The sequence below is a fragment of the Hyaena hyaena genome, unplaced genomic scaffold, assembly GCF_003009895.1.
Source record: "Hyaena hyaena isolate Hyena2069 unplaced genomic scaffold, ASM300989v1 scaffold_671, whole genome shotgun sequence".
Classification (NCBI taxonomy): domain Eukaryota; kingdom Metazoa; phylum Chordata; class Mammalia; order Carnivora; family Hyaenidae; genus Hyaena; species Hyaena hyaena.
Window position 1 is genome coordinate 466,514 of NW_024081302.1, and position 20,827 is coordinate 487,340.

The window sequence follows — 20,827 nt, forward strand, 5'->3', positions numbered from 1 at the left end:
GCTCAACACACCTAGGAAGGAATAGCAATTGTTCTTCAAATCAGTCTAAGAGGTTGGTCATGAAGGTGGAATGGAGGAGAGCACATTCTCTCTAGAATCCCAGTGAAAAAGGAAGAACGAAATCAATGGCATGCTGGACTAAGTTATAACTGTGTGAAAAGCCCACGTTGTTAGTGCCAGTCTATGAACCACCAGCAACCTTCACAATGCTCTCAGCAAAGATCCCCTTCATAATTTCTTTCATGGAACCCTGACGGCGAGCTCCCACAGAACAGGCCATAGATATAACTGGGCCTACACTGCAAACATTATGAACATGTCGTTAGTTCAATCACTAGCAGCACTTACCTCTTGGTATTTCCCTTTTAACTGAAAGAACTCAGGCCTAACTTTTTCTAGGGCAGCCATCTTCACGCTGAGGTACACATACACTTTTGTGGGTACATGAAGACTTTCCAAGAGTACACAAAAAAGGATAATTTTAAGAGAACCAACTTCCTCAACTTCTATGAGTATTATCTATTTGGAAAAGAACTTGCTGTCAAGGTGATCTATTAATTTCCTGTCTCCTACTTAACTAAAGAAAAGCATACCAAATACTATTCAGCCACAGAAAGAAGGAAATCTTGTGGGGCACCTGGGTGGCTCAGTAGGTTAAGCATCCAACTTTGGCTCAGGTCAGATCTCACGGTTTGGGTGTTTCTGGGCTGACAGCTCAGAGCCTGGAGCCTGTTTCAGATTCTGTGTCTCCCTTTCTTTCTGCCCCTCTTCCACTCATGCTCTGTCTGAAAAATAAATAAACTATTAAAAAAAATTTTAAAGAAGGAGAATCTTGTGACTGGAGACAACATGGATGGACCTTGAGGGCATTATGCTAAGTGAAAGAAGTCAGACAGAAGAAGATAAATACCATATGATCTCACTTATATGTGGAATCTACAAACACAAAACAAAACTGAGCTCATATAAAGAGAGAACAGATTGGTAGCTGTCAGCGGCAGGGATGGGGCATAGGGAAGGTGGGCAAAATGGGCGAAGGGAGTCAAAAGGTACAAAGTTCTAGTTATAAAATAAATCAATCCTGGGATGTAATGTACAGCATGATGATTATAGTTAATAACACTGTATTTTATACTTGAAAGTTGCTACAAGTAAATCTTAAACGATCTTATCATAAGAAAAAAATATTGTTACCATGTGTGGTGTTAGATGTTAACTAGACTTATGGTGATCATTATACAACATATACAAATATCAAATCATTATGTTGTATACATGAAACTAGTATGATGTTATATGTCAATTATATCCCTATTTTAACATTTAAACAATATTGAGGCACCTGGGTGGCTCAGCTGGTTAAGCATCTGACTTCAGCTCAGGTCATGATCTTATAGTTCGTGTGTTTGAGCCCCTCATCGGGCTGTGTGCTGACAGCTCAGGGCTTGGAGCCTACTTCGCATTCTGTGTCTCTCTCTCTCTCTCTTTCTTCCCTCCCTCATTCACACTTTGCGTGTCTCTCTCTCTCTCTCTCTCAAAACATAAATAAATAAAAACATTAAAAATTTTAAAATAAATTTTAGACAATGTAGACAAGCAATCAAATAAATAGAACAGAAAGAATATAGACAAGAATAAAATAAATAGAATAGAAATGATAAGAAATATACAAGTAAGTAAGATCTCAACTACCCAGAAAAAAAAAAGGAAAAGAAATACACACCTTACACCTTTTGCCAGTCTTAACTGTGGTTCACTGCATGAACATCTGCAGAGCGAAGGAAGAATTAAGTCTCAGGATAGGTATAGAGGAAGCAAATAATGTTAATGACTTGAAATAAATACCTTTGCTAGTCAGGTGTCTTACTTGACACTGCACTGCTCTCACAGAATACCATAGACTGGACAGCTTATAAATAACAGAAATGTATTTATTACAGTTCTAGGGGCTGGAAGTCCAAGCCCAACACCCTGGCAGATTCGATGTCTGGTTCATAGATGGCCATCTTCTCACCAAGGCTTCACATGGCAGAAGGGGGAAGAGAGCCGTCTGCAGTCGTTTTTCTTTTATATATATATATATATATATATATATATAGTTTATTTATTTTTGAAACAGAGAGAGAGAGACAGAGCATGAGTGGGGGAGGGGCAGAGAGAGAGGGAGACCCAGAATCTGAAACAGGCTCCTGGGTCTGAGCTGTCAGCACAGAGCCCGACGCAGGGCTCAAACCCACGAACAGAACCATGAGATCTGACCTGAGCCGAAGTCTGACGCTTAGCCTTAAACGACTGAGCCACCCAGGCGCCCCTGCAGTTGCTTTTCTAAGGGCACTAATCCCATTCTTGAGGGCTCCTCTTTCATGACCTAATCACTTCCCAGAGGCCCCACCTCCTCATTCACATGGGGATAAGGTTTCAACATACGAATTTCAATTCTGTCTACAATGGCTGACTTCTTTGCTCCCCACAAGATGGAAGTAGGATGTAAACACAGCTGATTTGAGGCAAGCCATGAGATCTTTGGCAAAGGATTCAGGAGATGAAGAATGAAAGAATGGCAAATGGATCTAGAAAGGATGTTGCTATTTTAAAACTACTTCCATTTCTATCTACCTGTTTGTGTGATAACATTTCTTATGTGCACCCAAGTATAGGAACAGAAAACAAGAAACAAAATAAATGATCATTCTAGCAATAGGTAGCTGTAGTCATCCACAGATACAGGAGCTAATTGGAAAAAAGGCACATTCACCTCATTATGATATACGGTCAATAAAAATTAACGCTTAAAGCCATATAATCACATAGAATTTTTTAATTAAAATTTATATTTATTTTGTTGCCTCCGTAAGGCTGGTCATATAAATTCAAAGAGAAAAAAACCCACGTAAAACCCTCCAGCATTAAAAAAGAGCTTGTTCATGTATTTTTTAAGTGAATGATGATGGGTATCTGATTGCTGTGGTATTTGGATCCCATTGGATACATTTTAAAAAGTGATGTAATGGCTTTATTCTAAAATGTCAATTTTTGCAGTACACTGGGTATTATCCTTTGCCAACAACTTCAAGTTATAATGCAAAACTGTAGCTGCCTTTTTCACAAAGAGCTGAGGACACATCATAGTCTGGCATCCTTTTGGGGGTATGTATACAAGAGTTTGCAGATGAGAACCAGTAGAGAACAGCAGGCTCTGACCTTTTCATGAGGGAGCATCGCTTCCTAAACATAAAAAATAAAAGGTAGTAGTAGTTTCACTTTCTATATCTATTCACCAAGAAAAAGTAACAAGAAACTAGTAGTAACACTTATTAGTAACACTTGGAAGTTATTAAATAAACTTTTATATTCATCAAAATAGCATCGCATGCATCTCAAGACTTCCACCTGTACTGATCTGAAGCATATTATCTATTATAATCTAGAATGTTTGGGGTACCGAAGCATTCACAGCAACCGCATGCTAACACCCCACTCCCCTGGTCGGGGTCCTATGACCTTCCATGGTGGTCTTTTCCTGTGAGAAGGCTAGGAAAATACGGGACACCTGGAAAGGGGGTACAGAGCTCCAAATGCCTTTTAGAGCAATGCAGGTCGCTTAAATGAGTGATCCTGCCCCAGATGTGCAAGACTAAAGAGGCAGCTGCTACTCAGCTCACCCGATTGTTGACATGCTTGTGTTGCTGGAAGCTTCCCACTTTTCAGGAGAAACTGGGTTTTATGTGAAATCTCTGGATTTCCAATCCAAATAAAAAGCAAACAAACAGAACCTATTTAGGCCAACCGAAACACAAATGTGAGCTGAATTCAGTGGCTGGACATCCAGTGTGCAACCTCTGCTCCAGTGCTACTCAAAGTGTGTCCTGGATCCAAGAACTGTTTGTTATATTCCACAATGGGATGCACATAGCAACTGAGAATAACATTTAAAAACAGCCGGAGCAGTTTGGCAGAGACATTTTGCAAATATAATTTTCTAAACCTAATTAAAAAAAAATTAGGCTTCTATTTTCATATCTGTTTTTCTATTTTATTTCTTTAATTAAAAAATTTTTTTGTTTATTTATTTTAGGAGAGAGAGGAGAGAGAGAGAGAGAGAGAGAGAGAGAGAGAGAGAATCCCAAGCAGGCTCTGAGCTGTCAGCGTGGAGCTGGATGTGGGGCTTGAACTCACAAACTGCGAGATCATGATCTGAGCCTAAACCAAGGGTCTGAAGCTTAACCAACTGAACCACCCTAGTGCCTTGAAAATGATGCCTTTTCTAAACCAAAATTAGGACTTCATATCTGAACACCAATCTTCATACTGACTACCTGAAAAGACACAAGCCTGGGAATTAAAATGCACCCACTTCTTTTTTTTTTTTAAGTTTATTTATTTTGAGAGAGACAGAGACAGTGTCAATGGGGGAGGGGCAGAGAGAGAGGGAGAGAGAGAATCTCAAGCAGGCTTACTGATACTAGCGCAAAGCCCAACTCAGGGCTTGAACTCCGGAAACCATGAGATCACGACCTGAGCCGAAACCAAGAGAGGATATTTAACCGACCCAGGTGCCCCCAAAATGCACCCATTTCTAAGCAGCTGACAAATATTTAGCAGTAAAGTCCCTGAAGGTGACCCCTTTTCCCCCAGAGGAATGGGGGACTATCATGTAACTTCTGTAGGATTGCTCCTACGTTCCCTACAGGGCCAGCTCTGGGAAGAGGGGCCCCTTGCCGTCTGTCACAAGGAGTTCCTCCTCCCTCCAACACACAGGAGGACCAACCCAGGCAAGCCCTGACCTGGGTAGGCAGAGGACATGCTCTCTGGCGGTGCATGCACGTCTGCCTCTTCGAACATACTGATCTCATCCCCAGCCAAGACTCCTGCTTCTCCGTCTCCTCAATGTGGTTCTTTCTACTGAACACTCTCCTCTTCTTCCTCCTGACCATATAGGCTTCTGTACAAGACAAAGGTGTCAGCCACCTAGTTCTGGAGCTGTGGTACCTGGTAATCAACTTCCTATCCTGCAGCTTGTGCCCAAGCGACCCCATTGATCTTTGTTTGTCCCCGCTGCTTAAGCCAAAGCTCCAGGAAAGGGAGTTGGTTGCCAGGTATCAAAGCTCAACATCTGGAACGAAGTGGCTGACATTCTGGCATAGCAAGGACCCCCTAACAAGGTAGTCCCGTCTAGGAGGGGTTCAGGCAGAAGCCAGAAGGCCAGCAGGTGAGAACACAGATAACCAAAAAGACAACCTCACGGGTCCGCAGGCTCCTCTGTTTGGAGTTGAGGGAAAACCCCGAAGTAAGTAGTGCATGAGTTGGTGGTGAGCTCACCCTCACACCCCACTCCATCCTTCCTTTAGCAGCTTCAAGCTCCGCAGACAAACACCTACTGAACCGTCTTGGAGGGCTGCGCACAGGACCTCACCAGCTGCCAGCACCTCAGAAAAGGGGAATTTCCCGGGGCAAGGTTGGGGGGTGGGGAGGAATATAGCACAGGCCTGGGGAGGTGATTTTAGAAGTGCAACCTGGTGGGGGAGTTTTTTTCAGACCATCTGGAGGGAAGTGGTCACAATCTACTACAGATTCTTCTGAAATGACCAAGCACAGGCAGAAAAATTGTTACATTGTTAAGAAACAGGGCTCCTTTGCTTCCTCCCAGGGAAGCTAAAGACTTCTGTATCTACTCTTGATCACTTTCTGCCTGATGTACAGAGCATGAGATCAGGTCAATGAAGAACTGCTCTCCCCCTGTAACTCTGCAGGTAGCCAGTTTGGGGCTGGCTGACGTTTTCTGCAATTTAAGACACTAAGAAAATTTAAAGGAGATCTGCCCTGTGTGGGTAAAGAAAGAACTAGTGTTTGGGGCCAAACAGATAAGGTACTATGTTGTGTGAGTTATTGAGTTGTCGTACTTTTAACTGGTATGGGTATGTATTAACAGAATAAAAGTATCAATAATCTATACAATCTGTAGTTATTTAAGCTACTACAAGTATCATGATGGGGGGAGGAGGGAAGAGAACATCTAAAATGCATAAAATTATTTTTAAAAACTCGCTCTAGGAAAAGGAAATGCCCGAATAGTAAGATAAGGAGTCTTAATTAACAACAAATTCATCTATTTCCCTCCTTCAAATTGAGACACTCTTCTAAGGCAATTTGCTTGGAGAACAGTTTTGCACCATAAATCTGGGACATGTTTTCTATGTGTGTGTTTGCTCTGCATGAGGCTTAAGAAAAACTCAGCAACCAAACCACCCAGTCCAGCCCTGGAGGGAAAGAGAAGACCTAATCACCCGTGATGGCGATTACATAATAGAGAATTGCACACAAAAAAGCCCCAAGAGTCTCAAAAGAATCAGCCCTTGGCTTCCTGTCATACAAAATGCCTTTGCCTTTTTTCCTTTGTGAGGATCACTAAAAACGCTCCTTAAAGACCAAGTAGATGTCTTTGGTAGAAATAGAGGTCACTTAAGAATGATTTGTAAGTGCACCCCAAGCCAAAATGAAGCTTGTATCGATATCTAAAGTGCATTTGCATTTAGCGCAGCAAAAGCTCATAATCTGTTTCTAATCGGTGCCCTGAAGATGCTCCCCACTGAAGAGAGGCCTGGCTCCGGGCATCCACCCCTCCAGAGGCCAGCCTGCCCCGCGTCCGGGCCCTTTCTTGGGCAGCCAGAGTGCTCCTCTCTTAGATAATGCCAGGTACTCTGGAAAGTAGCCGTGTAATAATACACAAACCCCTGATGATGTCAGCGTGTTATTGACTTTCCAAGTCTGAATGACTGAGCAGAGGAGCGGGGGTGGGGCGCAATCCATCCGGCAGCGCGGGGACCGGCCAAGCGAAAATGGGCTCGCGGGCCCGGAGGGGGAGGGGCGGCTCGCAGGCGCCGCGGCAGCTCAGAGCTCAGGCTCCGCGGCGGCGGCGGCGGCGGCGGCGGCCTCGGCGGCAGGGTCGTTGCAGCCATGCCCAGGCTCGGTTCCGGGCCCCCGGCTCCCTCTCCTCCGCTGTTTACGTTTGGACCAGCACACCTCAAGCAGAAATAATTGGGGCCGCCCTCCCACCCCCGGAAGCCTTTACCACGTGGCAGAGCGGGTTACAAAGCGGGGAGCCGAGGGCAAAAAGGAGGGGGGGGGGGGCGGCTCCCAGGTCCCTCCTCCACTCTGCACCCGGGCCTTCCTCCCCTGCTGCGGTGCATTCGTACATCTAGGGGTCGCTTTCCGTGGTGTATTTCCGTCTGCAGAAGACCCCCTTGTAAATTGCACCTCAGCAGTGGTGACATGTTATGGAAAATGATTGGCTTCCTTTATGGCGCTGGCAGTGCAGGTGCAGAGTTGGAGGCTCCCATTCTTACCCCGCAAATTGACCACAGGGCAATCTGTCATCTCCAAGACTAGGTGTGAACCGGGCTGGGTTGCCCTTAAATGGAATTGCATTTAGAGGCCGGGATCTGGAAGGAAGCACTCCAAACTGGGGCGTGGCATTCCCCCCTGGGCCTGGACCCTGCTCCGCTCCGCACCTCCGCCAGTCCTCCCACCCGGCTTTGCTGGTCTCACCTTTGAGACTTGGTGCCCAGGCCCTGCCCTCTGGCAGAGCTCTGCCCCTCCCTCTTCTAGACCTGTTGAAACCCTCCCGGTAAGGAAAGGCCAGGCTCAGAATTTCTGCCCACCCTGGCTCTGGCTGGACAGACTGTTCCTCCTTGGGGTTCCTGCCCTCTCTCCCGACCGGCCTGTGTTTGTGGAGCACCCGAGTGGTTGAACCACACAGGGACTGTGGAATCGCATCTTTCTGAACCCTGCCCTGCCGCGTACTAGCTGTGTCAGTGTGGACAGAGTGCTTAGCCTCTGTGTACCCCTCGTCGGTAAAAAGTGGGTAGCAGGAATGCCCTCAATCACTGTCATGAAGATCAAATGAGGGGCACCTGGGTGGCTCCGTCGGTTTCGCGGCCTTCCACTCAGGTCATGATCTCCTGGTTCACCAGTCCCAGCCCACATTGGGCTCTGTGCCCACAGCTCAGAGCCTGGAGCCTGCTTCCTATTCTCTCTCTCTCTCTCTCTCTCTCTCTCTCTCTCTCACTCGCTCTCTCTCTCTCTCAGAAAAAAAAAATATTTAAAAAAGAAGAAGATCAAATGAAAGCCAGATTTCATAAGGGACTCCTTTTTTTCAAAGATTTCAGTCCTTTGCCTTCATTAATAGAGTTACATTCATCAAACCAGGGTCCCTGTGGTTGTTTCTGAAAGCACAGTCCACTGAAGTGCCGAACCCATGATTTCCCACTGCCTTCCTGGCTTGGTGGAGCCTGCTGCTCTGAGGCCATCAGGACAGGGTTACTGAGAAGAGCCATTTTACTGCCGGGCTGGGGATGGGAGTGGGTAATGTGCCTCTGACCTAAGCTGGACCATTCACAGCCACTTTCCAAGTCCTTCTCTTCCCTGGCTCCCCACGTGGGGGTAGGTCCAGAAGTGAAGAGCTGACACATTTGAGTCCAATCAGAAGCCTTCTTGAGGAATTTTGAAACTGGAAGTGAAAAAGTCTATTTCTCCCCAGGGCTAAAACTGCAAGATATTATAAAGTTGGGAATCTTCTATACAATCATGTTTCCCATCATGTGGAGGGGACGTCAACCTGAAAACAGAGATTGAGGTAAAAGTAAAGATAGACAGATGGAGATACACACAGAGGTACATGAGCTGGGAGAGCAAAGCTGAGAGGCCAGAAGGGTCGAGATACTGGCAATCTGGTTCCTATGTTCCTGATACATCCTGCCTGCCTGGGTTCCTGGTACAACCTGGTATTTCCTACAACACATGCTCCTAATTGTTTAACTTAGTTTGCATTTTTGTTACTTGCGACCAAAAAAAGTTCTAATTAATACACACCATCCTTGGCATTTCTTAGTCTGATTTGTACAGTATCTCAGTTGAGTTCAAGACTACGTCCCCACCCCTACCATAAACCCTCAGAGGCCAGAGCTGTGTATGTCAGTGCCTCACAACAAGGCGCTCTATAAATATTTCAAATTGAATTGAGCAAAGTGTGAGTGGACAGGAAATGCCCCGATAGATGTTGGAACAGGAGCCTTCAACCGGTTAACCTAAAGGGGAAACATTAGGAATCGCCACAGTCTTCTGGAAGCCCATTATTCTGCCCCAGAGGTAATTAGGGTTTATTCGAGTGAATAGAAAGAGAAAAGAGAAGAAACTTTATCCCCTCTAAATTGCATTTAATAAAAATCTTGGAGAAAATGAGGGAATTGTCAGGCTTTATAATTCCCCCTGGGTTTTGTTGGAGAGAGGCTGAAGAAATGCACAGCATTCAACATTTATGGGACAGCAGATCCATGTTTTATCTGAGAAAACTATAGTGACTTAACCTACTTCCCCCCCCCACCTCATTTGTTTCCAAAAGGTTTTTTCCAGCCTATGAGTCACTTCCAGTCAGATCCAAAGACAAAAGCTGGCTAATTGTGTGTCAGTGAGCCCGGTTCCCACCCTGCCTTATCAGGAACACCCTTTCTAGTGTTCCAAGAAGACAGAATGGAACACTTTTCAGCCTATAAGGCACTGAGCAGAACCTGGTGCGTGTGGCTCTGGGGCGGGCTCTTAAGGGAGCAGGGCTGGGCCCTCCCCACTCACTCTGGTGGCTGATCTCTCTGCTGATAGCACCTTGGGGGTCTCCTTCCCAGGGTTTTTTCTAGTCAGGAATTTGTCATGAATCAGGGTTCCTAAGGCACCCTGGGTTGAGCCCAGGGATACAAAGGTGACTACAAAAGAAGGCCCTGAACCTCTAAAATTTGTCAAATAATGAAAGAGAAAGGCAGAAGGGAAGGGAGGTTAGACAAAGCTTGGGGGCCACAGAGGGAGGCCTTGCAAAGACTAATGATTCCCATTCTCCATTCCTCACCATCTCTTGGCAGAACTTGAGCTGGTTGACTGTTCCCAACTTCCTGAAACACGTTCTCTCCAGGTTTCCTTGATGCCTGTTTTCCAACCAGGTCTCTCCTCCCAGCCCCCCATCATCTCCCACCCTCCTCATAGAGATCGTTCTCTTCCAGAAAGCAGTGCCACAGGCAGCTGGCCGATCGCTCCACAGGAGCAATCCTTGATTTATTCTTTTCTCTCATTCACCACATCCAATCTACCAGCTTGTTTACCTCCTAAAGTATCTCCACCAGTGCACTTCTCCTCAAGCTACGCGGTCACCACTGAGCAAAGCCCCCTTCCTCCCTGCACACTCAGCCCGCTCCACAGGTCTCCCAGGCCTTATGGGATCTGGCCCCGTATTGCACCCACACCACCGGCCCCCAGCTCAGGCCACTCCGGCCACACTAGACTTCCTTTTCTTCTTCCACCACGCTGCCCCTTCCTACCTGAATGCTTTTGCTCTTGGAGCTGATACTCTGTGCCTGGAAGACCCTTCTGGGCCTTCCGGGTGCCGACTCCTCGGTATCTGTCTTGCCATGTTCTGGCTGCCATAGTTGACTGGGTGGCTTGCCCAACAGAAATTTATTTCTCCCCGTGCTGGAGGCTGGGAAGTCCAAGACAAAGGTGCCAGCAGACACAGTGTCTGGCCAGGACCTCCTCCTGGTTTACAGACACACACCTTCGGGCTGTGTCTTCGCCTGGTGGAGAGAGAGGTCTCCTCTCCCAAGTCCTGTCTTATAAAGGCATGAATCCTATTCATGAGGGTTCTACACTTTTGACCTAATTGCCTCCCAACGGCGCCACCACCAAATACCATCACAGTGGGGATGAGGGCTTCCACACACAAATGCGAGCATGGGGTGACACAATCATTCAGTCGGAGCAGTGTTCACCAGGTTTCAATTCAGTGGTCACCTCCCTGGAGAGGTTTCCTCTGACTGCCACCCCTCACCTTCTCTCACATTACCCAGTTTATGGCCCGTAAAACATTTATCATAATCTATAATGATTGCTTCTATTTTTCTAATTGCTTGATTCTGTATTCTCTGTCTCCCCATTAAAATAGAAACCCCAGGAAGGCAGAGATCTTATCAAAGCTAATCCTGCTCATTTTCATCGCTGAGCTCACTGACCAGGGTCTATTTCATAGCAAGTATGCAGTAAGTCCTTTTTGATGAATGAACAGAGACAATAGAGAAGGCTCAGTGTAAGACATAGCTAATTTAGCTTCTCAAGACAAAGTGGAAGTTCAGGACACCTAGGTGGCTCAGTTGGTTGAGTGTCCGACTTCCGCTCAGGCCATGATCACTCAGTTTGTGAGTTCAAGCCCCACATCAGTCAGGCTTTGCACTAATTGAGCAGAGCCTACTTCGGATTCTCTGTCTCACTTTCTCTCTACCCTTCCCCTGCTATGCTCTCTTTCTCAAAAATAAATAAGCATTAAAAAAATTAAAAAGAAAAAGTGGAAGTTCAGTAGGTAGAGTCTAGAAGAGGGGCATGAAGGCATGACTACCCCCATGTGATCCTGGAATGCTCTCTGGACCTCACTTATCCCTCTAGCTATTCCCTATTTCTCTGCTCCCTTTATTGCTAACTAGTTCTCAGAAGGGTTGTCTTGACTCAGTCTTCAATTCCTCCTCTCCCATTTTTCTCCCACTCATCACTACTGCATCTGCCCCAAAGCATTCCACCCGAACTGCTCTTCTTCGGGTCATCAATGATCTCCATCTTGCTAAACTCACCTGTGACTTTTCATCTCACATGTTCACCATCTTAGTGAACTTAGCAGTATCTAACATAATTGATACTGATGGCTTCTAGAAATACTTTCTTCCTTTGCATCTAAAATGCTACCTCTACTTCCCCCACCCCCACCTACTGACTGTACCATCTCAGTCTCCTTGCTGATTCCTCCACCCTACTCATCTTCTGTCTCCTGAATACTGAAGCACTGCACATCCAAATCTGCTTTTAAAATAGATCCCGTATTTGACTACCTCTTTCTACTTCCACTGCTGTTAACTCCGGTCTAAGCCATAAGCCTCTCTTACCTGCTTGCCCCCCATGGCTTCCCAGCTGGCCTTCCTACTTCTGCACCTCAAGTCTGTTCACAGCCATCAGCCAAAGGGGTCCTTTGAAAATATGTCAGGTCATGTCACTCTCCTCCACAAAACCCTCCAATGGCTTTCCATTTCACTCAGAGTCAAAGCCAAAGTCCTGACAGTGATATTCAAGACCTTACTGTATGGTCCCAGGACCTACCCCCTCCCAATTTCCTTCTACTCTTTTGCTTTCTCATTGCATCCCAGCATAGTAGCATCTCTGTTGTTTCTCAGACACAATAACCACTTCCTATGTCAAGATAGCCACTGCCTCTGCATCTCCAAGATGTTCACATGGCTCACTCTCCCATCAACTAGTTATCATTATAACAATGTGACATAACTGAAACATTCTTTCACCTTTTCAGAGAGGCCTACTTTGATCACCCTACACAAGACACAACCCTCACCCCCAGTCTCTGCCCAACTAAGTCCTCTTGTTTTGCCCTGTCTTTCCCATAGATCTCACCACATTCTAACATGCTCCGTAATGTTTATCATCTGCCTCCCTCTGTAATGTAGGCTCCGTTTTATTTACTGATATATCCCCAGCACTGAACTCATTAGTGAGCATGCGTTAAATATCTGCTGAATAAATATGGAATTTGGGAATGGAAGTTTACAGGCTAGAGCCTAGAACTGTGCCACAGAAGAGTGGGTGATAATCTCAGCAGAGAGAGAACTAGAGAAATAGGTGGAAGCCATATGTCTCAAAGGCCTGTATGCTATGCTATTTGCATGTCATCCACATGCAATGGAGTAGCACTGACTCCTTTTAAGCAATGAACTCTCATGACAGTGAATGTGCCTGACGTGACTCTAGCTCCATCATGGAGTAGAGTAGCACAGAGGCTGGTGGCCCAGAGCCCAGGTGACAGGCTGTGGGCACTTGGACTGGTGAGCAAGAACCTTGTCTGAGCCTCTCAGTTCAAGCTGTGTGAGCAGTTGCTACTTTTGCTCATCAGCTTACCTGACAAGATCTCCCTGTATGTACCGGAAAGAAAATATGGAACTCAAATATTGGTGAGGGGGCCCTCATAGCCAGACTTCTTTCACCTGAATCTCAAACCATGGATATCACTCAAGCGTGTATTGTAAGAATAATAATCGCTTACCCTTAGATAGCACCACAGAGCCCACAAAGGATTTTTCCAACTATCTCATCTGAAAACTCAAAGACCCAAAGTACTCCAGCCAGTATGCTTAAGCAACTAGCCACTTCACTGGTTATGAAAGGAGATAACACTTAGGTCCTAACATATACTAAGGAACTTTTCTGATGAATTGCTAAGAATATAGTTACAACACCACCTAGGGTACTTCTTTTCTCCTTCTAACAAAAGGTTCATATCGGACCTTAAATTTTCAGAGGTCGATGGTTAGTGTTGTTGTTTGACTAGATGCCATAGATTTTTTTAATCCATCAAATGGCTCTTCTCTCTGCAGTTAGTCACTTGAATCTGTGCACAGAGACACACATAAATGCACTAACAGGTAAAATAGGTACTTTCCCCAGTTACTTCTGCATAGAGTAAGAGATTATACTTTGCTTCCCCACCGAGAAAGCAACTATGCTTAAAGGAATTATTTATAGGGCTACCAGGAGTTCCCCTTTAGTCCCCCTAACTCTTTGCACACCCCTGAAAGGGTTTCTTTCTACATATATAGTCTTTGTACACCCCACATGCCTTTCTTCCTTGGCAGAAACCCAACTTAGATGTGACTGTTTTTGAATGTTATTGTTATAGCCCAAGCAATTAGCTTCATATAGATACATAAAGGTTCCTAGCTGAAGCAGCTTTAGAAATTATCTAGTGAGTCTAGCGTCTTCATTTTCCAAACGAGAAAACTGAGGCTCAACAAGCAAAGGGAAGGGAAAAGAAAACTGATGCTTCCTAAGCTGCTGTCATGATTCAGACGTGTGACACGCTGTGCTCCACACATGACTTCCTTTATTCCTTTCTGTGGCAATAAAAGAAACCTTTGAGCAGGTGGATTAGTCAGAGTTCTCTAGAGAAATAGAACCATACATATGTATAAATAAAGGGAGAGAGAGAGAGAACAAGAAAAATTTATTTCAAGGAATTGGCTCACATAATTATGGAGACTTAAAATCTACAAGGTGGGCTTGAGGTCAGACTTGAGATTCATGGAAAATCTAATGTTGCTGTTCCAGTCCAAGGGCCCTCTGTTAGCAGAATTCCTTCTCGTTTAGAGGAGGTCAATCTTTTTTTCTATTCTGGGCTTCAACTGATAAGATGAGGCCCACCTACACTTATGGAAGGCATTCTGCCTTACTCAGAGTGCACTAACTAAAATGTTAATCTCATCCTCACAGAAATATCCAGAATAATGTTTGACCAGATATCAGGTCATTGTGACTCAGCCAAGCTGACACATAAAATTAAATGCCACAGCAAATAATATCATAATTTTACAAATGTACTTTGAAAACTAGTTCCCAGAAAGTTTGAGTAACTTGGCCAAGGTCACCTAGCTGATAAACTAGGACTAGAACTTGGGGCTGTTAAATCCTAGAGAATCTTTTTTCTACTAAACTATGTTCTTTCTGCTAGATTCTCCAAGAAAAAGAAAGAAAGTGGCAATTTTCAAGTGCTTGAGATTCTGATACTTGCCAGGCTCTCTACTAAATGTTTACAGAAGTGCCATTTAATAGACCACCACTGTATAGACATGAAAACAGTATCTTAAAAGGTTAAAAAACAAGCCCAAAGTGGCAAATAAGTACTGGTAAAGTGGGGATTTGAATCTAGGTTTATATGGCTCTAATACTTGCTACCATCTGGCATTTTTTTTCCCATCTGGAATTTTTTAATGATGTTTTCCCCCTGTACTCATCTTTCTTTCAATTCAGCAGGATGTAATTTCTCCCCAAAATTTTAAGAAATTTTAAAATTTCAGAGTCTTCATCCACAAGATTATTTCCTCAGCTCAAAGCGAGTTTTCAAATATCAGATAAGAATACAAGATGAAGAGATGGACCATGAGAAACGTAGGAATTCTGCCATATCCAAATGAGTATTGTCCCAATTTGAAAAGCTATCCTGGGTGACAATACACTCATTCCATTACTCAAAACTCTTTTGTGACTCCTCTTTTGAAATCACCTTCAGGGCCTGTCTCACTTGGTTTTCAAAAGTAGTTTTAACATTAGCAAATGTTCATTGTTTGACTTGGTATTTGGGAAACAGCCCAAAAATGCCTGGTGCCAAATCTAGTGAATGAGGTACGTGATCAAGCTAATATAGTTTAGACTAAGAGTTAAAAAAAAAAAAAAAGAGAGATGTGACTCTGAAAGAGTGAGTGATTTTCCTTAAATAGCTGGAAAAGTGGCTTCAAGGGCAACCCAGCCTCATTCTGAGCAATGACAGACAACAAAGTTGGAATAAATGTTTAAGTCAAAGAAAGTAATCCCTCTAGTGACTACATAGGACAGGCTCTAATCTATCTGGTGTTTCCTGTTATGCCATGGTCACTCCATATGTTAAGGTTGTTTTTTAAAATAATCAATATTTTTAGAAATGTTGTAGAATGAAATACTCTTACACACACACTGGTTCGTGTTGGCTGAACGAAGATCTCGACAACAATGTCTGGACCCATAATATCATAGCCGTCATAGTTCAGAGAAAATGGTTGAGAATTTTCCATTATGTTTTTGAATCCTGATCATGCAAAAAAGCTATTCAGACAAAGCGTTTTTCTTGGGAATAATCTCTCCTTTTTCAACAAGCACAAAGGAAATGTATGAGGGAAAAAAGTCTCTCTCCCAAAAGCAAATTAGAGAACTGTAAGTCTTTGAAAGTTTAGAAAAGAATGTCTTCCTGCTGCACAGCTGACTTTCTTAAGGTCTCCTCATAATATCCCTTGCAATCCATACATGGAAGTCCCCTTAGATTCCACACATAATTAACACTTGGCAGAAATAAGGAGAGTGAGCCTGAGGCTCTCTTAAATTTCATTTAAGGAGTTTGGATTTCCAGGAGGGTGGCTGGGGGAGGGGAGGCCCCTCTTCTCCCACAGAATTCCCAGGCCCTGACTTTTACATGAATGTATAAAGATGTCCTCAGCCAGTCAAAAGGCATTTACCAAGTGTCTGCTCTGCATAGGGCACTGTGGAAGTGTTGAGGGAGCTGCAACCGGGAACGAAACAAAGTTCCAACTCTCACTCACTTCACTGAGGTCACTGTAGGTCCTATCTAATATCTAGGTGTTAAGAGGGGAAGACATGACTGAGGAGTTGGATAGGAAAGAACGGCGCCATATTGAAGAAGGATCAGGTTGCAGATGTCTGGAGTGGGGGGAGGGTGTCCCAAGGCAGCAAAGTCAAGGCAACTTGTGGCAACTGGATAGGAAGACTCGCAAGTCAGGCTGAGGACGCAAGCCTGTGGGCTGCAGCACGCCTGGCTCTCATTTAGCACACATGCCGGGAGTTGGCTGCTACATTTCAGGCACCATTTTAGGCACTAGCTGACTACGGGAATCTGAGGGAAGTCTTTTGACTGTTTAGTTTTATACCTGAAGTAAAAGACGAGGTCATCAGCTGGGTATAGCTATCAGGGCTGCTTAATTTTGAATAGGTAATATTTGTATACAGTATTAAATACAAACAGTGTGAGAAGACAGAGGAAATCTATTTTGCCTGTGTCCACCAGCGATCTAGTTCTCCTCTGCAGAGACAACAAGGCTTCCCAGTCAGGAAGGACTCTGAGCAGCAGGCTGCCCAAAAAGGAAGCATAACGTTAAGTAGGAAAAAAGAATTGTTGGGGTACCTAATATTTTTATCCTGGGCTATCAGCTAACTTTTTGCCCAGAACAGTAATTAAGAGAGTGCTCAAACATGTCCCTATCTTTATCTTCCCAGGATTTTAGTTTTTCACAGATCGCTGTCATATCTTTATTCTGCTTCTTTATCATCTTAACAATATTTTGCAAGACAACTTCACCCATCACCTATTACCTTTACTTTTACCCCAGACTATTTCTCTTCGGATGCCTGGAGCCGAGCTATTTCTGTGCATAGCCCCTTCTGGGTTGTGCGCAGGGAGCCCAAGGAGTTTGTGAGGATGCTCAAGCAGAAATTCTCCCCTGCGGTGCCCTGAACATGCTGTAGATCAGAAAAAAGTTGAGAACCCCCAACATACACTCAAACCTTATACTTTTATCTTGTCCTTAGTAAAGAACATATAGGGGAGTACCTGAAAAAAATATAGGAGAAAGATGTTGGTTGAAATAAAATGCCATGTACCTCTCTCTGCAACTAACAACTTAAAAAAAGAAAATCTATATACCTTTATGCTGCCTGATGGGCAGTATAACAGATGTTCTACAGATAAAAAAAGGACTCCTGGATAGCTTAAACAGGAAAGGATTAAGAAGATTATTGAAAATGCTAGAGGTAAGGCTCTAGGCCAGATGTTCTTGAACTTCTGTGACTGAAACTCATAGCTAGAAATACCTTTTACATTGTGACTCAGAATACACATACATAAATGTATGTATAGCACACATGTAAAACTCAAATACGAGTTGCCTAAAACAAATGAACTTTTACTAGAGAACATATGATTGTCCCATTTATTCTATTCTATCTCCTTCCTTCCTTCCTTCCTTCCTTCCTTCCTTTCTTTCTTTCTTTCTTTCTTTCTTAACTAAATAAACTAAGTATGTTCCACTTCCTATATAGGCATACCTAATTTTATTACACTTCGGTTCTTAAACTTTGCAGATATTTCATTTTTCACAAACTGAAGGTCTGTAACAACCCTGCATGGAGCAGGTTTGTTGGTGCTGTTTTCCGAACTGCATTGCTCGCTTTGTATCCCTGTGTCACATTTTGGTAATTCACACAATACTTTAAACTTTTTCATTATTATTATATTTGTTGTGGTGATCTGTGATCAGTGGTTTTTGGTGTTTCTATTATAAATGTTTGCAGTGTCACAAACCATGCTCCTATATGATGGCAAACTTAGTAAAAGTTGTGTGGCTCTGATCTCTCCGTGGACCAGCTATTGACCCAGGCCTCCATACTCCCTGAGACACAACAATATTGAAGTTAGGCCAACTAAGAACCCTACACTGGCCTCTGAGTGTTCAAGTGAAAGGAAGAGTCACACGTCTCTCACTTTAAATCAAAAGCTAGAAATGACTCAGCTTAGTGAGAAAGGCATGTCAAAAGCCAAGACAGGCCAAAAGTTGGGCCTTTGGCACCAAACACTTAGCTATTGTGAATACGAAGGAAAAGTTCTTGAAGGAAATTAAAAGTGTTACTCCAGTGAACACAAGAATGATAAGAGAAACAGCCTTATTGCTGACACAGAGAAAGTATGGTCTGGATAGAAGATCAAATCAGCTACAACATTCCCTTAAGCTACAGCCTACTCCAGAGCGAGGCCCTAACACTCCTCAAATCTATAAAGGTTGAGACAGGTAAGAAAGAAGCAGAAGAAAAGTTTGAAGCTAACAGATGCTGGTTTGTGGGCTGATGGAAAGAAGCCATCTCCATAACACAAAAATGCAAGGTGAAGCAGCAAGGGCTGATATACAAGCAGCAGCAAGTTACCCAGAAGATCTGAGATCATTCATGAAGGTGACTACACTAAACAACAGATTTTCAATGTATTTGAAACAGCCTTCTACTGGAAGAAGATGCCACTGAGCTTTCATAGCTAGAGAGGCGAAGTCAATGCCTGGCTTCAGAGCATCAAAGGACAGCCTGATTCTCTTGTTAGAGGTTGATGCAGCTGGTGACTTGAAGTTGAAACCAATGTTCATTTACCATTTCAAAAATCCTAGGACTCTTAAGAACTATGCTGAATCTACTCTATCTCTGTTCTGTAAATGGAACAGCAAAGCCTGGATGACAGCACATCTGAGTATTTTAAGCCCACTATTGAGAACCACTGCTCAGAAAAAAAAGGTTTCTTTCAAAATATGACTACTCGTTGACAATACACCTGGTCACCCAAGAGCTCTGATGGAGAGGTACCATGAGATTAATGTTGTTTTCAAGCCTGCTGACACATCCTTTCTACAGCCCATCAAGAAGTTTGCGACTTTCAAGTCTTGTTGTTTAAGAAATGCATTTCATAAGGCTATGGTTTCCATGGATGGTGATTCCTCTGATGCATCTGAGCAGAATAAATTAAAAACCTTCTGGAAGGGACTCACCATTCTAGAAGCTATTAGGAACATTTGTGATCCATGGGAAGAGTTCAAAATGTTAACATCAACAAGAGTTTGGAGGATGTTGATTTCAACCTTCTTGGATGACTCTGAAGAGTTCAAGACTTTGTTTGGTAGAGGAAGTAACTGCCAATGTGATGAAAATAGCAAAAGAACTAGAATTGGAAGTGAAATCTGAAGATGGGACTGAATGGCTGCAATTTCATGAGAAACCTTGAACGATGAGGAGTTGCTTCTCAGGGCTGAGCAAAGAAAGTGGTTTTGAGGTGGAAACTACTCCTGGTAAAGATGCTGCGAAGACTGTAGAAATGACAACAAAGGATTTAGAGTACTATATACACTTAGTTGATTAAAAAAAAAAAAATAGCAGCAAGGACTGAGAGGATTGATTTCTATTCTGAAAGAAGTTCTCCCGTGGGTAAAATGCTATCAAACAGCATCACTTGCTACAGAGAAATTGTTTGTAAAAGGAAGAGTAGATCGATGTGGCAAATTTCATTGTTACCTTCCTTTAAGAAATTGCCACAGCCACCCCACCTTTCAGCAACCACTGCCCTCATCAGTCAGCAGCCGCAAGGTGAAGGCAAGACCCTCCATCAGCAAAAAGATCATGACTTGCTGAAAGCCTAGATCATGGTAGCGTTTTTTGGCAATAAAGTATTTTTTAATTAAAATTTTCTTTAAACTAACTTAACAGACTGCAATATAGCGTAAACCTGCCTTTCATATGGGTGGGGAAACCAAAAAGTGCCTTTGACTCACTTTACTGTGCTATTCCAATATTCATTTTATTGTGGTTATCTGGAATGCGACCTCCAATATCTCCAAGGTATGCCTACTGTTAGAAGAACATTGCTCTAGGCTGATACCTCCCAGGCACAACTCCCAGACCCTGGAACCAACTGCCTCTGCCCCGTGGAAGGAAGCCTATTTCCACTGGCGCAGACGCAGCTGAACCAGGAGACCCTCATCGGGTCAGGAAGTCACAGCCCAAAGCTGCCGACTTCAGAACCAGGCCATGTCCACCACGAAGCTGTGTTTCTCACCTCTAAATTAAAGTCTCACAGGAGTTTTTCCTGTTGGTGGGAGCATAGCTGTAAGGGACTAAGAAATGTAGTTTTTACCTTTGTAGCCTTAGCAAGCAGTAAGGGTTTTACAGGAGAATGGGTGAATGCTGTTGAGGAAGCCAAGCCTCCCCTGAGGTTGAGGGCACCCGTTCCATACTTTAGACATCTCTAGCCCTCCATGCCACCTGTTTCCTGGTCTTTACAACACAAAATCATAAGCCCAGGGCATTCCCATGGCCCCTGCAATCATGGGAATCCAAGATCTCTGACTGTGACTCTGCTTTTACCTGAGATGCACTGAGCACACTGAGGGAAAGTTTCTTAGAGAATCGTAACCCCTTTGACCCTGTAGAAATGGTCACTAATGAGCACCCAGTGCTCATCAGCACCTGTGCTTGTGTGTCCCTGTTTGGGGAACAAAAATGTGTAGGACTGAATTTTACATTTAACTTGAAAATGGTAGCATCACATCAACTTGGCTTTTCAGAGAGCCACATTCTACATTCACAAATCATTTGGGAAATGCTTATCAACCAC

General features: G+C 43.9%; 1 long non-coding RNA gene across 1 annotated transcript in view; it reads right to left on the reverse strand.

Moving 5' to 3' along the window:
- Positions 1-2,870: 2,870 nt before the first annotated feature.
- The window catches only part of LOC120220110, an 82,398-nt gene continuing 64,441 nt past the window's right edge, over positions 2,871-20,827 (reverse strand). The window contains exon 3 of the long non-coding RNA XR_005525470.1: positions 2,871-3,225. This is a non-coding gene — a long non-coding RNA (uncharacterized LOC120220110). The remainder of the gene's footprint in view (positions 3,226-20,827) is intronic.